The 15,609-nt window shown below is 61.3% G+C and overlaps 1 protein-coding gene and 1 non-coding gene across 2 annotated transcripts in view; both read right to left on the bottom strand.

Moving 5' to 3' along the window:
- The window catches only part of LOC117643026 (GAS2-like protein pickled eggs), an 81,773-nt gene that overhangs the window by 60,308 nt on the left and 5,856 nt on the right, over nt 1–15,609 (bottom strand). The window lies entirely within an intron of this gene.
- On the bottom strand, nt 9,493–9,564 carry Trnaa-cgc. The gene has a single exon. It is a non-coding gene; the product is annotated as a tRNA-Ala (tRNA).

The raw sequence follows: 15,609 nt of genomic DNA on the forward strand, positions 1-15,609 counted from the left end.
GCAGCGTGTGGCGTTGGGGGATGCCGGCGCCTCCTCACGTCTCTTCCAGCAGACTCCAGCGGACTCCAGGGAGCTAGCCGGCGGCACAACACGGCAAGACAAATGGTCCTCCCGCCCCATCAGTCCATACCCCGCGCACATCACACCAACACGATGCCCCGACGCGCGCGAGAAAAATAGTTCCTTCGACCGCCGCGGCCGGGATTCGAACCCTCAACCTTTCCCGCCCCCCGCGGGTTGCACCGCGTCGATAGATGCGCCTTCCCCCCTTTTTTTTGCAGCCGTTTATTATCGCAATGCCTGGTGGTAAGTACGGCATGCATCACCGCGCCTGTCCGCGCCAGGACTTGAAGCGTCGGTGTGTGAGAGTGTGTGAGTGCGCGTGAGAGTGAGAGAGAGAATGCGCGCAGCCCCGTGTGTTTGTTTTCCACAGTGTCTGCGCGCGCGTGTGTAAGTAATGTCTCCGTGAGTTCGATTCTCCTGGTGGGGCGGGGCGGGGTGGCGAGGGTGGCGCAGGCGGTCCGGCGGTCGAGGTGTGGAGGGATCCCGATATAAAGTGTGATTTTATTCTGCCCCCGCCCCCGCGCGCGTCTCGCCGCGTTTCGCCCTGCCTCAGCAGAGGGAGAGAGAAGCGTCCCTTTATTACGCGAGGGAGAGAGAAAGAGAAAAGGGATTTCCCTCCGCCGCCGTCGGCGAGCCCCTTGAGTGTTTTCCAAGTTTTAAGCCCGCCGTCCGGGGTTTTGTTTGGCGTGTTTGCCGTTTTCCGTTTCGTTTGGGAAATGAAAAGTTTACAGCCCCTCGGCCGAGGTCGTCAAGACGGTCGTCGCGGAGGCCTCGGCGGCCCGGGAGGAGGCCTCGGGGAAGGCGACGGCCTAGACGATGGCAATCAGGGCGGCGCGGTGGCGGGGCGGTGGCGGGGTCGCGCGGCAAGGGGTTGCCCGATATTGCGTTTTGGTTCCGTCCTGCGCGCCGATTCTGAGCAAAGGGTTCTCGTCGCTCTCTCTCTCTCTCCCTCTCTCGCGCACCCCTTCGGGGCGCCCCACGCGCGCGAGGGAGACAAAGCGAGAGGACTGTTCGGAATCGGCCTGCTGATCCCTTTATGCCGGCACGATTTATCGCTCGGCTGGAAGCAAAGCTAGCAGAGAGAAAGGGGGGGGGGGACGCGGTCCCCGCTTTGGAGAGGCAGGACCCTTTGACACTGCATGACAAGGGCTGTCCAAGGGCTGCCTGCGCTGCCCAAGGCTGGCCGGCCCTTCGGCCCTTCATGGAACGGGGCCGAGAGAAGGCCGAGAGGATCAAGGCTGTGCCTCGGCAGTGCCCGGCCCTAGGCCCTCGGCCTGCCTGCACTTCGTCCTACAAAGCCCCCGAGGCGTGCGGCGGGGCGGGGCGGGGCGGGGGAAATTAAAAAGGGCGACGGCGAAAGAGAAGAAAAAATGCCGATGCCGCGGTGGAACAAGCAAGAAGCAGGAGAAGACGGTCGTGGCGGATATTGGGCGCCAAACCGCGAACCGCAATTTCGGCGAACCTGGCGAGGCGCGAGGGGAAGGGCCGGGAAGGGCGCCGCCTGGCGCGAATCAACCGGGGAGGAAGTCGGTCGGCTGAACGGCGTCCCGGACTCCATCAGGTCCTCGCAGCTCGCGGCGGCGACGTCGGCGACATCGGGGTAATCCGCGCGCTATTTCCGTCGCCATTCGACCACCCCCACGCCCCGCCGCCAGCGACACTCACTCCGCGGAGACAGTAGGATGATGCCCTTCCCGACAGCGCTTTCGTCGCACTCTGTCTCTCTCGCACTCGTGGGGCGTCCCGCAGGGGCGCGAGAGAGACAGACAGACCCGCGAGGCACCCGCTCGGAATCAGCCTGCAGTGCCGCCACCGCCGCGCCGGGGAAGTCAATGATTTATACCGACCTTGACTTACGTCGCTCGCGAACCGGCGCCGCGCCGCGCTAGCCGCGCTGGGTGGCGGCGGAGCAGTGACACGCACACACTCACACGCACTCACACACGCCGGAGCCGTGAGATGAGTCTGGGCCTCACCTGCAAACACACAAACACACGGGCGAGGTCAGAGCAGCGACGGGAGGGCAAAGAAAACGCAGGCTGCACGCGCTGCACTAGTACACTGTATGCACGACAAGGCACGACACGACACTGCCATGCGTGCGTACAGTGTGCTGCGCCGTCGTCGGGAGGGAATGAGTTTTGAATTTCAGCAGCGCCCCGCTTGCATACACGACGCGCGCGCCGCGTGCAGCCCTTCTGTCTCTCTCGCTCCCAGGCGGGGCGAAACGCCACGCCCCACGAGTGCGACAAAGATGGAGCCACGAAGCGACTGTGCAGGGCAGGGCCTGCAGGGCCGCGTGCGCGCTGTGTTTGGACAAGTAGGCCGGGCCATTGTGTGCAGGCCGCGCCGCGCCGTGCCGCGCCGAGCCGCGTTAGAGGAATGGGCTCAAACTGGACCGGAAAAGCGAAGGGCGCGCGCCGAGCACCGCGACAACACTCTGCTCGCAAGGGAGAAGGTGTTACAGTGTGTGCGCAGTGGGCCACGTCGACCGACCGGACGTCAGTGACGTGACGTGCGCGAGAAGGCAAACCTGAACTTCACAGTGGCGCCTGAAAAGTAAGCAAATCGCAATGCATTCCGTCTGGAGGTAGACAAAAACCTCAGTTTGAACACCTCCCCCCGTCGTCTGAAACCCTCAACCAGTCTGAAACCCTCACTGCAGCGCTGGAATGGGTCCCCAAGAGAACTTGCGGTGTTCGAAGCGCGGCGAACCGAATGACGGGGTGGGTCAGTGGTTCTCAACCTTAGGGTCGCGACCCCAAGCGGGGTCGCGAAATTTTTTTAAGGGGTCGCGGCGATGCTGGGGTCGTGTTTTAGGCCGATTTTAAGCAGCCACTGCGTCTGATCCGAGGCGGGCATTTTGCTCCCTCAACGGGCAATCGGTCTTTGGACCTTCCTTTAGCATGCCTTTGTTACGGAGTGCAATTATCAGTCTTAGTTTGGGAGCAGTATTGTCTCAAAGTTGGCCGAAACGCTCATAAATGTCTATGAAAAATCGTGTTTTGGGCCGATTTTAAGCAGCCACTGCGTCTGATCCGAGGCGGGCATTTTGCTCCCTCAACGGGCAATTGGTCTTTGGACCTTCCTTTAGCATGCCTTTGTTACGGAGTGCGATTGTCAGTCTTAGTTTGGGAGCAGTATCGTCTCAAAGTCGATCAAAACGGTCGCAAGTGTCTTTGAAAAATCGTTGTGACTATTTTGGTCAACTTTGAGACAATACTGCTCCCAAACTAAGACTGATAATCGCACTCCGTAACAAAGGCATGCTAAAGGAAGGTCCAAAGACCAATTGCCCGTTGAGGGAGCAAAATGCCCGCCTCGGATCAGACGCAGTGGCTGCTTAAAATCGGCCCAAAACACGATTTTTATAGACATTTCTGAGCGTTTCGGCCAACTTTGAGACAATACTGCTCTCAAACTAAGACTGATAATTGCACTCCGTAACAAAGGCATGCTAAAGGAAGGTCCAAAGACCAACTGCCCGTTGAGGGAGCAAAATGCCCGCCTCGGATCAGACGCAGTGGCTGCTTAAAATCGGCCCAAAACACGATTTTTCAAAGACACTGCTGACCGTTTCGGCCAACTTTGAGACAATACTGCTCCCAAACTAAGACTGATAATCGCACTCCGTAACAGAGGCATGCTAAAGGAAGGTCCAAAGACCAGTTGCCCGTTGAGGGAGCAAAATGCCCGCCTCGGATCAGACGCCGTGGCATGTTAAAGGAGGGGTCCCGTGGGGTCGCGAAATTTTTCCTGGGGGTCGCGGAAATTTTTGGCTTCAAATTTGGGGTCGCGAGCCGAGAAAGGTTGAGAACCGCTGGGGTGGGTCGACTAGTTGCCTGAGAGGGTCAAAGCGAAGTGCGGATGCCAGGCGGCGAGGCGGCGACGCGGCGAGGCGGAGTGGACACCAAACCGGCACACTGCTTCGCCTGCTTTGCCGCTCGCCGCCCCGGCGTTCCGGCCGCAGAGGACCCCACACCGCACCGCGCCACGCCCCCAAACTGGCGGAACAACGCCAAACAACCCCTTTGGGGCCCTCCGGGCACGCCCTCCCCTCCCCCGGGAGCCCCCGGGCACCCCCTGCGCCCGACCTTGCTGCCCGAGCCAGCCCGACCCATAACTTTCCGCCCCAACAACCAGAGCGGCGCTGTGGAGGCGGGTGACGCGGGTTCGAGACCGGCCGCCGGCCGCGCCGTTTCTCACAACGGCATTCCAACGGGGGGCCAATTTCGGCGGCGCAGCGCTCTGGCGGCTCTGGCGCCAATCCAGCGGCGGGGGCGGCTGGAGCCACAGCTGGAGCCAAAAGCTGGAGCCGAGCGGCCGTGCGACGACGGCGCCCTTGAAACGCCGCCACCGCGGCCACGGCGGGGATGCCGTGCCCCTGCGACGGCCGCGGGCTGCGAGCGGGCTGCAGCGGACTGCTGTGGACGGCGACGTCATCGAAGGTGACATCGCGCATCAAAAAGCTACAGAAGCCAGCAGCAGCGCTCACCGCAAGCGCGACCACAGCAATGCCGCGCGCGTGGCGTGGCGAGCGACCTTCGCTGTGACGGCGCCCCGCCCCGCCCCGCCAAGCGCACACGGGAGTCTGCATTACGTAACACGCAAATTAGGCATACTGTCACGCCGGACTACACTGCCGCTGTGTGTGTGTGTGTGATGTCGCGAGGGGCGTGGCCGGCGGGGCCGGCGTGGCTGCAGGGCTTGCAAAGCGCTTTCTATACACGCCGCGGCGACAAGATGGCGCTGATACATCTCATCTGGCCGTAAACGGAACGGCAGCGCGGGGAGCACTGGGAGTTCCTCGTCGGCGGTCACACCACTCATTGTTGTGCCTCACTTCCTACTAATGGTCGCCGGCGTCGTCGCGCGGGGCGGGGCGGGGCGGGGCGGGGCGCCAAGCTTCCGACAGCCCTCTCCCTTCCCCTCACCCGCCATCTTCCGATGAGCCCGATTCGCGGCCGACTTTGAAACAGCGGCTGTTCTTTGCGCACTCGCGGTGCCTCTCCGGAGCGTGGCGGCGCGGCGCCTCTCGCAATCGAAGAGCCAAGTCCCTCGGCTGAAACAATGACACTGGACAATGCGCCGTGCCGGCCAGTGGGCCACGGGCCGCCACGGGCCTCTCCGGGCCTCCGGGCTGGGCCACCCTGACGGCCCGACGACGCCCTGACATCGACAATTGGTTGCGCCAAAAGTCATCTCGGCCGACAATGCCGAGCGGTTGAGCGCGCGGCGCGGTTCGCGGACTGGACAGGACCACCGCCACGCCACTGGCAGAGCAGGGACTCCAGGGACTCCAGGGACTCCAGGGACTCCAGGGACTCCAGGGACTCCAGGGACTCCAGGGACTCCAGGGACTCCAGGGACTCCAGGCGTGGTGTCGGGGGTCAGCTTGAGACTGTCGTTTCTCTGCAGGAGCGTTCTCGTTGTCGATAGGGATTCGCCCTGCGCCCCGCCGGGGGCACTAGTACACCGTGAGAACCACACGAAGCTGGATGTGGCCCGGTCGGCCAAATGTCGCCGCTGGCCCTGCCGGCTGCAGCAGACTCACTCCGCGAGAGTCGCGTTTGCGTCTCTCTCGCACTCATGGGGCGGCCCCTGCGGGAGCGAGAGAGACAGCGCGACGAAAACGGCTCTCGGAATCGGTCCGCCGGGCTGGTCCGCCCGGAAGCGAACCTCGGCTTGGCCTGGCTGGGCTTGGCCTCCTCGGCGGCACGACGCGGCGCGGGCGGCGACAGTCCGGCAGGCACGGCGGCCACGCTGCCCTGCCAGCGCGCCCAACGGGAAGGGCTCTTTGAATGGCGAGCTCCATAGCGGGAGAGTCACGAGGGGCGGCAGGCCCGGCAGGGAAGGCCCAAACAGAGTCCACCCACGACTGGGCCCATATCGCCACCAGGCCGATTCCGCGCACTGCACAGCATTTTGCCGCTCTGCCTCTCTCTCTCTCGCACCCCTGCGGAACGCTGGGCGAGTGCGAGAGAGACAGAGCGACGCTGTTCGGAAGGAGTCTACTGGAAGGGCTAACGCCACCCGCCTCCACGTAAGGGCAGCCACCAGGAGGCCATGCAGCCATGCACCGATCCAGGGCAATCGCACAACACGCGCCTGTAAACAAATTTGAAAAACTGGGCCATCATTGGCCACAGTGTGACGTAACCGCCCACGCGTTGCAGGCGTTGCATCGCCGTGCCGCGTCGTATTGACGGCGCGGCGCCGCGACACTTTCCACGGACAATACAGCGAGAGAGGGAAGTCCCGGCCGCCAACAAGGAGGGCATGGCTGGGCACGGTGACGCGTTTTTTGGCGCGAAATGTGAGTGCCATAACGCGTATCAGCGCGGCGCGGCGTGGCGCGGTGACATAAGGACGGGCATTGTGCGACTGGCGGACGCGATGGCCCGATGGCCGACTGCCGTATGCACAGTGTAGCGTGCCGCGTAGCCGCCTGGCCGCCTGGCCCACACAGAGCCTACAGTGCAGTGCACGCAGTGCGTCGCACGGACTCTGCGTTGCCCAGCAGCCAGGGGTCTGCCTCCGAATTCCGGAGGATCGTTTCGTTGACGTCCGCCACACTGGAAGGAGATTTAGAAATTGGCTTGCAGGGCCTGCGGGATCGCCTCCGGGCTCCGGGCTGGCGACTCCGGCCTGCGGGAAACTCGGTTCCGTACGACCGTACCGCACACCGTACCGCACCCACCGGAAATAATGCGGTCCAATCTCCTGTGCCGCGCACGGCCACGCGGACCACCGGCCGGCACCGCGTTGGCTTGGTTTGCTTCGGTTTGGTTTTAGCGGCGGCGCGACGGCGGAGGAGAGACGCTGGAGGAAAGCCCCGCGAAGGAAAGACGATTGGGATGGAGAAAACTCGTAAGAGGAAAACCCGATCGAGAAAAACCGATACAGGAAAGCCGACGGAAGCTTCCGCAGGGCGGCTCGCTCGGGGAGCTCGGGAGCTCCGGGCCTCCGGACACCACCGCGCGCGCTTCCGGGCGAGGCCGAGGCAGGGCGCGAGGCACGCCCGGCGTGCGGTAGGCCGCCCAGCACCGCCCAGGCCAGCCAATCAGATCAGCATCAAGCCGCGGACGGCCTTGTAGAAAGCGCACGCCCACGCCGCGCGCACTCACACACACACACACACACGACAAGCGTGTGTCTTTTACGAGCAGTGCACGCGCACACCCGCAGCATGCAGCAGCGACGGCCAAAAGCCACTAATCGGCAACCCCCATCCCTGCGGCCTGCGGGCCTGGCTGGGCCTGGCTGGGCCTGGCTATGGCCAAGAACGATGCCGCCACGACGCCCGAGAAGACAATAAATTACTTTCGCCGAATGCCGGTAAGACACACACACACACACCAACGCGTGCTGCATCAAGACTATGCCTGGCTGACAGCCCTTTGAACGCCGCGAACCAGCTGTTCTGGCGGTTTCAAAGACGCGACGCGAAGACTCCGAGGCCCCTGTCGCGCGGGTAAAAATAAAGAATGGAAAAACAAAAGCAAGACTCTTCTGGCTTCTGACTTTGGCGTCCGTCCTTGCAGCAGCGCGCCGGGCGGCAAGGCAGGCGGCGCCAGGAAGGAAGCAAGGAGGCAGGTCGCTGACGTGGAACCAAGAGCCCCAGCGCCGCACCAAGCAACGACCAAGCAAAAACGAACAACAAAAACAGGAGACGGCAAAATCGCTCCACGATTCTGCAAATAATGAGCGTCTCGGTGCGAATAACGGGGCGTGGGATCCCCGTCGATCGTCGTGGCGCTGGTGGGGCTTGGCCTTGGCCAGCGCGCCAACTTCCCGCGCCGCGCCGCCCAGCACCGCCCAGCACCGCGCCAGTGCAGCCCGGCACTTTAATTGAAAATTAATGACTTGACAAAACCCGAGTCTCTGCTACCGCCTCTGCTCGCCACGCGAAAAGGCGCCAAGTTCCCCTCCTCCGGTCCTTTGGTCCTCGTCTGCCGGCTGATTTTGAGTGGGAGGTGTCTCTCTCGCTCGCACGGGGCGTCCAGTGTGGGTGCGAGAGAGACGGACCGACGGCACCGCTCCGCCGTTGGGCGGGGGAGGACGAGGAGGACTACACTCAGGTCGGCTTGTTGGGTTTCGGCGAATCACGCCACCAACGCTCGCTCTCTCTCTCTCTCTCTCTCTCTCGCACTCATGGTGCGCTGGCCCTCCAGGAGCTCCATTAACTTCCCTCCAGCGACTCCAGTGATGCAAGTTGCATCACCGCGCTGACGTCGAGGCCAACCTGCTGATAGCGGCGGCACGGGCATCGCCGTGAACTTGGCCCGACTTGGCCGCACCCGGACTCCCGCTCCGCTCCAGGACTCCGGCCGACTCCGGCACTCCAGGAGGAAGCTGGAGCGGCAGACCAAGGCGCAAAAGGGCCGTCGGCTCCAGCGCGGCTGTCCACGGATAAGGCGGCAGCGCGCCAGAAGTCGGGTCTGGAGCAGGACTATTACCGAACGTCTTCTGGAGGACGCGTCCGGCGACGCACTAGAAACCATTTTCTACGAAGTTTTCCTGAGGTAAGTTTCCTTCACGATAGAGAGAGAGAAAGAGAGAGAAGGGGGAGGGGGGGAGACCGCGAGTGCAGAGCAGGGACCCCCCATACGGCAGCCCCGCCGCGCCGTGGCAGCGCCGTGGCAGCGCGGCGGCAGTGGCACTGGGCGCAAATCGATTCCCCGCGAATCATTAGTCGCGATCTGCCGATGTGCCCTTCACGGCCACGGCCATCTTGGCCATCTCCGGGCGCGGCTGGCGCGGCTTGCGGTGCACCGACACCGGCAGAGAGAGCGGCCAGGACTTTGATTTTCCGCATCGGGGGCCGTCCGTAAGCCTCGTCCCAAACACAAAACCCTACCAAGAAAGACAGAATTGCTTTAAGTACGAACGATTTCGTTTTGCACACAGAAAAATTCCTTCGAGCCTCCGAAGAACGACAAAAGATGGTTTCCCTGTTTTACAAACCGCGAGCACCTGGGCTGGGAATAGCTCTGGCAACCTTATGCAATCGCATAGATGCACCACGCCGCCGCCGCTAAAACAGTCCAGTGTGCGTCCCGTACATGCACCGCCAAGGACCTCGCCCGGGACGCGGCGAGACACGGCGAGACGGCGGGGACCTTCGCGGAGCGGAGGAGAGGAACCCGACCGCAGGCCGAGCACGCCGAGCAGGCCGGGATCGGGTTGCCGAGTTGCCAATCCTTTGGCAGCCTTTGGAGAGCCAAGCGCCTCATCGGGCTAATCAGCCCGCACAGTGTGTGGCAGTGGCGGCAAAGCCTTTCGCAGCCTTTGGCTCTCGCTTGGAGTTTTGACAGCCCTAGCCTTTGCCCGGGCACAAGTGCCGTACAGTGTGGCGGGAAAGCCGATCTCACTGACCGAGCCTCCCCGAACGCGGCGCCGAACTACAATCAGCCGCAAAAAAGGGAGTGGAGATGCTGGGATTTGAACCCAGGACTTTCAGCATGCGAAGCAGACACTCTACCACTGAGTTACATCCCCGGCGAGGGACGGGCCGGCCAGCGCGCCATACGCTTCGCCAGATTGTAACGGGCCGGGCGGCTCCCCCCACCACACCGCGGCACGCCGCCAGGCCCGCCGGCCCGGCCCGGCCGGCACGCCCACCTGCTGGCCCTTCACTGCAAAGCCGGCAAAGCCAAAGCCGCCGCACTCCCACGTGCAGGCAGGCAGGCGGGCAGGCGGGCAGGCAGGCAGCAGCGTACGTGTAGCGAGTGCGGCGCGCGATGCGCGTGAACCTACACGACGACGTGAACGTACTCCAGTCAACGCTGCCAGTGCGGTGGACTCAGAACGGACTCTAGAGAGGCACAGGCAGGGCAGACTCTGCTGAGAGACTCCAAAGCAAGACTGCGCAGAGGCCCCAAAGTGACTCTAGACGGACACAGTGTCCCGGACACGACACGACCCAGTGTAGGGGACGGAGCCAGGACACTGGAAAGGTCAAGGGATACTTCACGCCGTCCATTGCGTAACAGGGCACGGCCCGGGGACAGGCCGCGGAGGGGCGAGGACGCCGTCAAGCACCCCGTCAAGCTCATCTGCATCCCCTCGGTGACGTCACGCGGCAGTGCATTGCGGCGTCGCTCTGTCTCTCTCGCGCCCGCAGGGAGCGCCGCACGAGTGCGAGAGAGACAGAGCGACGGCAGTATAAAGACCGACGGTTAATTTCGGCGAGCGGCAGTTTGCGCTTCGCAAATCCGCAGGCAGGCGGCAACGCACGAACGCCACCTTCCGGTTACATCAAGAGGGGGAGAGAGACGTCGTCCTTCTCGCTCCCTCTTCCTCCTCCACTGCGTCACGCTTTCCAGTCACACATCTATCTGTCCGTCCATCCATCCCTGGAACGAAGCGCCGAAAATACACCTGAAAAAAAAAAAACAATATCGCACGTCGACAACAACGAGACCCACGTGCTGCAGCACAACAACGTCCACTTCATCATAGCGCGCCACGCGAAAAAAACGGCAGGCCTCCCACAAGGCGGTGCCAGGCAGGCAGGAAAGTGATGCACACGCCCACACCTGTCACAATAACACACGCCTCACACCTCTGTCTCTCTCGCACCCTCACGGGGCACCGCACGAGTGCGAGAGAGACAGCTGCCTGGTCGCCGCGATCTAATTGCTGCACGCCTCATAGACGGGCTTTGATGCGCTTGTTGGCGCGTGGGAGCGACGCCGCCGGTTTCCCACGCTCTATCTCGCTCTGCTCGCACTATCTGCCTCCGCGCACCGCCTTCTATCTCTTTTCACCTCATCTGCACTTGCACTGAATAATGGCTCAAGGCCGTCTGCGCTGCTTTCTCCCGCGCGCCACCCACACCCGAAGCAAGCCCCTTTTCCTCGGACTCGAATTTCAAAACCGATAATAAAAGCGATCATTATCATAATGTCGCCGTTGTGGCGGGGGTGGTCTCGCCGCACTCACACACTCACACTCCGCCTCGTGTGCGTGTGCGGTCGCCTTTCCGTGACCCCTGCCCCCGGGGCCTCCGCCTCGGTCCGTCGTTTCCAGGAAGGGTATAAGAGGTAAATCTTGGGACGCCGCCCAGGGCACCCAGGGCGCGGCGTTCGGTCAAAACTTCTCTCTTTCCACGTATTTGGCCATGCAAGGAGCGGGCCCAAACGCTCCGAACGGAATTTTAAGTAGATAAAAACGCCCCCAACCGATCGACTTCCCCCGCGACGCATCCCGGAGCAGCCAATGCAGCGACTTTGCAAGTCACCGCCAATGTACGGCTCTGGTCACCGCCAGCCTCAGCAGCTGCAGACTGATGCAGAGATTCGTTCAGGCGCTCTGTCTCTCTCGCACCTGCAGGGGACGCCCCATGAGTGCGAGAGAGACAGAGCGACGAAAACGATTCTCAGTCTGCTGTTCCTCGCCCCATTCACGGAGCGGCGCAGCGTCCTCGCGGCCCCGCGGCACGCGACGTGTTATAACTCCACATAATGGGCCCGGCGACGGCCGGACCGGCCCGTTCCCGTAATAAGAAAGACATCGACAAAAAGGATGAATCCGAATGACCAGACGGCCAGGTCGGGCCAAAGCCCCCCAAAGCCCCAATCACCATCAACATCTCAAACAGCGGTCAGGGCGGGCCCCTCAAACGGCACCGAATCCTCAGCCTTTTGGCAACGTCGTCCCGTGTGGCCTGGCCAGAGGCTTAGATGCGCTCGAGACCCATGAATTCGGAACAAGTCTTTTGAACTCGCCCCAAAGCGAAAACCCCCTGCTTGAATCAACATAAGCGTTCGGGCCCATAAAGCAGGTCTGCTGTTTTCCGGATGAACGCGCGCTTAGCACGAGGACGAGGGTCCTCGAAGACGCCCTCCACCGCCAGCACCGCGCTTCTCGCGCGTGCTGAGTCGCCCCTCTCGACTTCCCTGTTGCAGAGGGGGTTGCCCGCCCACAAAAAGAATAGCTTCTTTTTGAGAAAAGTCTTTGAGCTCAGCATCATCTTCTTCTTCTTCTTGGCCTTCTTCTCCGTCCTCTGCAGTGGCGATGAATGAATGCTCGTCTCCCCGCCGTCTCCTCCGTATCGGTAATAGCCGGCGTCGTGGTCGACTTGTCCTCGCAGACTGCCACTTGCTCCCCATGCACGGCGGTCAGTAGCCCCGCGGGGCCCTCCCCTCCCATTCCGGGACCAACTGCCTTGGGAGCCCATCTGTCTGGAGGTGAGTGTGCGCGCGTGTGTGCCAGTACGTGTACCCGCGATTCAAGGCAGCAGCACTCCCCAACACGCGGTGATGCTGAAGAAGAGGATCGACTTGCCCCTGATCGCACGAATTTAGTTTGTTGCTCTGCTTACAATCAGATCATTTTCTGGCTAGGTTCAACTGTCGCTCGATGCGAAATTCATTGGCCAAAGAGAGCAAAATAATGTCGAGTCGTGTTTTGCTTCGAAAAGGCCGGTGGACCTTGAGCTTAGGTTAGGTTATGTTAGGTTAAGTTATGTTAGGTCATGTTAGGTTATGTTAGGTTAGGTTGAGTTATGTTAGGTTAAGTTATGCTAGGTTAAGTTGGGTTGGGTTGCAGCGTGCAGCCGACGCGTTGCAAGGCGCCGATTACACGTCGAGATGGCGCCTCGCGACAAAAGGCTTTCGCGATCTCGCCGATTGCGGGATTGAGTCCTCTGCTGGCTCGCTCGTCGTGGCTCGTCGTGGCTCGGCACGTGCAAGACACGTGTGGGAGGCAATCGCCACATCTGCATAATCACAGTGCAGCCAATGAGCGGCAGCAAAAGGGAAATCGCACAAGACTCTGCGCACGCCGAGCGCGCTGCGCACTCTCGGACGGGCCTTTGTTTGTGTGGGCCAGCCAGGGGCGGCCAGGGGCTTCGTTTCGACCAATTAGACGCATGCGAGCCGGTCGCAGCTCATCACTGACGTGTGTCGGGACTCGTCCAGGTCGTCGTCGGAGTGGCCCCGGCCAGGCCCCGGCAGGACCAAGGGCAAGCAGCGAGGGGTCCGCCCGTTCCCGGAACACGGGCCGAGGCTTTTCCATCCAATTTTAAAACCTAAGAAGGGGACACGAGCCTGGCATTTCGTTCTCACGGAACTCCTGCAAATGTCCAAAATGGAACGAAATCGGTCGGAGGACTTGAAAGAGGAACTTCCTGAGCCGCTTGAGTACGCTCAGTGAGAGGTTGCCTCGGTACCTATCAAAAACTTATTTTTCAGGGCTCAACTGACCATAATGTGGCACATCCACCCAGAAAGAGCCAAGTTGTGAAGACAGATTGGGCCCATAAAATCTGGTTGGACACGATTAAGAGGTTGACACGGATAGACGGAGTGAGAGAGATAAGAAAGGGAGAGGGGGAAGGTGTGAAGGGGCAGGAAAAAGCGGCGGCGACACGCTAGCACACGCTAGCCCGTTGCAAATCAGCCACTTCCGCCGTCCCGCTGGCCTGGCTAGCCCCGCCCCACCCAGGCACGTCATCGGGAGCCTACTCTTTCTTCCTCCTCATCCAATGTCCGTTTCTGAAGTCCTCTCTATCGCGCGAAAATGTGTTCTCGGTGTACGATTTTTGCAACTTCACTGCACGTTTATGGTACGAGCAAGACTGCAGAGGTGCGAAAAAAGGGTTTAGACAAGGCGCATTACGGCCACACAGGATCGTCATTGTAACCACCTTCTCAGCGTTTAGTTTCCCTCTTCATTAACCGGAAGAAGCGTTCCAATCAGTACAACACACACACACGCACACACACAGGGGAGTTCCCTAAGGAGTCAGCGTCCCTTAAACCCATATACGTCACGGCCAGCATCCGTTTTCCCGGCACCGCCGCCTCGAAAGCAACGAAACAAAAGCCATCGCGCTATTAATTGGACAGACTTCGTTAGGGCGGTGCCGTTAGTTGGTCAGTAGTGGCGGCGGCCGGCGACTGCACAGAGCAAGGAAGCTCGACAATTAGCCCATTATTGTTCACGACGTAAAGATGACAACGCCACACACACACGCGCGCGCACACACGCACACACCGGTGCCGAATAACAGAACGGGGCAACGGGTTGCTTGCTTAATTGCGCCCCGCCGACCGGAATCCCCACGACTCAGACGAGTGTGTGTGCGTGCGTGTGTGTGTGCACCGATTTGACACGGTAATCTTGCAACCGTCCGTCCGTCGGTCGGTACGTCTCCCGCGCGTGACCCTGTCCGGCGGCGCCACGCAGACAGGCAGGCGGACGGACAGACAGACAGACAGACAGACAGACGCAGACACGGCGGGCGCGAAAACCGTAACGCCACATAAGTCTGCGCGGTAATGGGCACAACCTTGGCGGCCCGGTCGCGAGTTTAATCGCAAACCCAGTTCCGTTCCGAACAAGTCGCTCTGTCTCTGAGCGCGCTGGCTTCCCTGGCTTCGCTGGCTGACCCGGCCCGGCGCGGCCGCTGATATCGGTTGCGGTGGCGGTGCGTGCGACGCAGTGGCTGCAGGCAGTGGCGCGACGCTCCGTCTCTCTCGCGCCCCTCTGCAACGCCCTGCGCGAGAGAGAGACTGGTGGCGCGATAAATCGAGCCGCATTTCCCGGGGCGACAGCCACGACACCATAAAGTGAACGCGGAGCACAACTTCACCTAGTTTTTACGAGTTTTCTTGTTCTCGCGGCTGTTTTCCGTTTCGTCGGGACGAGGGCGGTGGCCGTGCACGCGTTTGGCAGTGGAAGTCAAGGGAAGCCCCACCGACTCGTGATGCCAGCTGACATAGTATTGATCATTTCGTCCACCACAGAGACCTTCGGCCATACGATCGCGCGGCACGAGTGGCACGAGGGACGGGAAATGCTGAACAAACCAACTTGTGACGCTCACTGCCTTTCCAAAAGTTCCACGAAGGCTGAGCCCAAGTTTCCGACCTCCACACCTTATCCAGTCACCTCAAAACTGGAAAAAAAAAATACGACCCAGCGGTATTCGAACCCGGCCCTCTTTACGAGCCGAAAGAGGGGGAGGATGACACGGGCGTGTGAAGCGGCATAGGCACGCCGCCTTGCGTAACTTTACGTTCCAGTTCCACCGATAAGCGGAGTAAGCCGAGCAGCGGCGAAGCGGCGCTCTCACCGAAACGGGGTTCCGAAAGAGGGGAAGGGGAGGGGGCAGAGGCCCACTTTTTTGGCAGGGATCAATCCTGCGTGTGGTTGCCGCGCCACTAGACACGCCTTCCGCTGCCTTTCGTCGTCCTGTCTCTCTCGCACTCATGGGGCGTCCCCAACAGACGCGAGAGAGACAGAGCGACTCTCGGAATCAGTCCGCTGCTCGACTGCAGCGCCCCTGGCGGCATTATTCACAGTCGACATTATTCGCCGCGTCGTGCCAATAGCGCCATTTTGTTGCGCTGTGCATAAAGCGTGTTATATTGTGTGTCGTCACCGGGCCTCTGCAGTGCAGGGGCGGGTCCAGAAGCCGGCCTTTTTACGCTGCCGTTCCATACAGTTCGTGCAAGGAGTCCGAGCGAAGGACCTTCCTTGTTGCGTGTGCACGGCTGGGAATGAGCTTTATTTCATGGTGTACACGCCCTAACC

The sequence above is a fragment of the Thrips palmi genome, unplaced genomic scaffold (assembly GCF_012932325.1).
Source record: "Thrips palmi isolate BJ-2018 unplaced genomic scaffold, TpBJ-2018v1 HiC_scaffold_16, whole genome shotgun sequence".
NCBI lineage: Eukaryota > Metazoa > Arthropoda > Insecta > Thysanoptera > Thripidae > Thrips > Thrips palmi.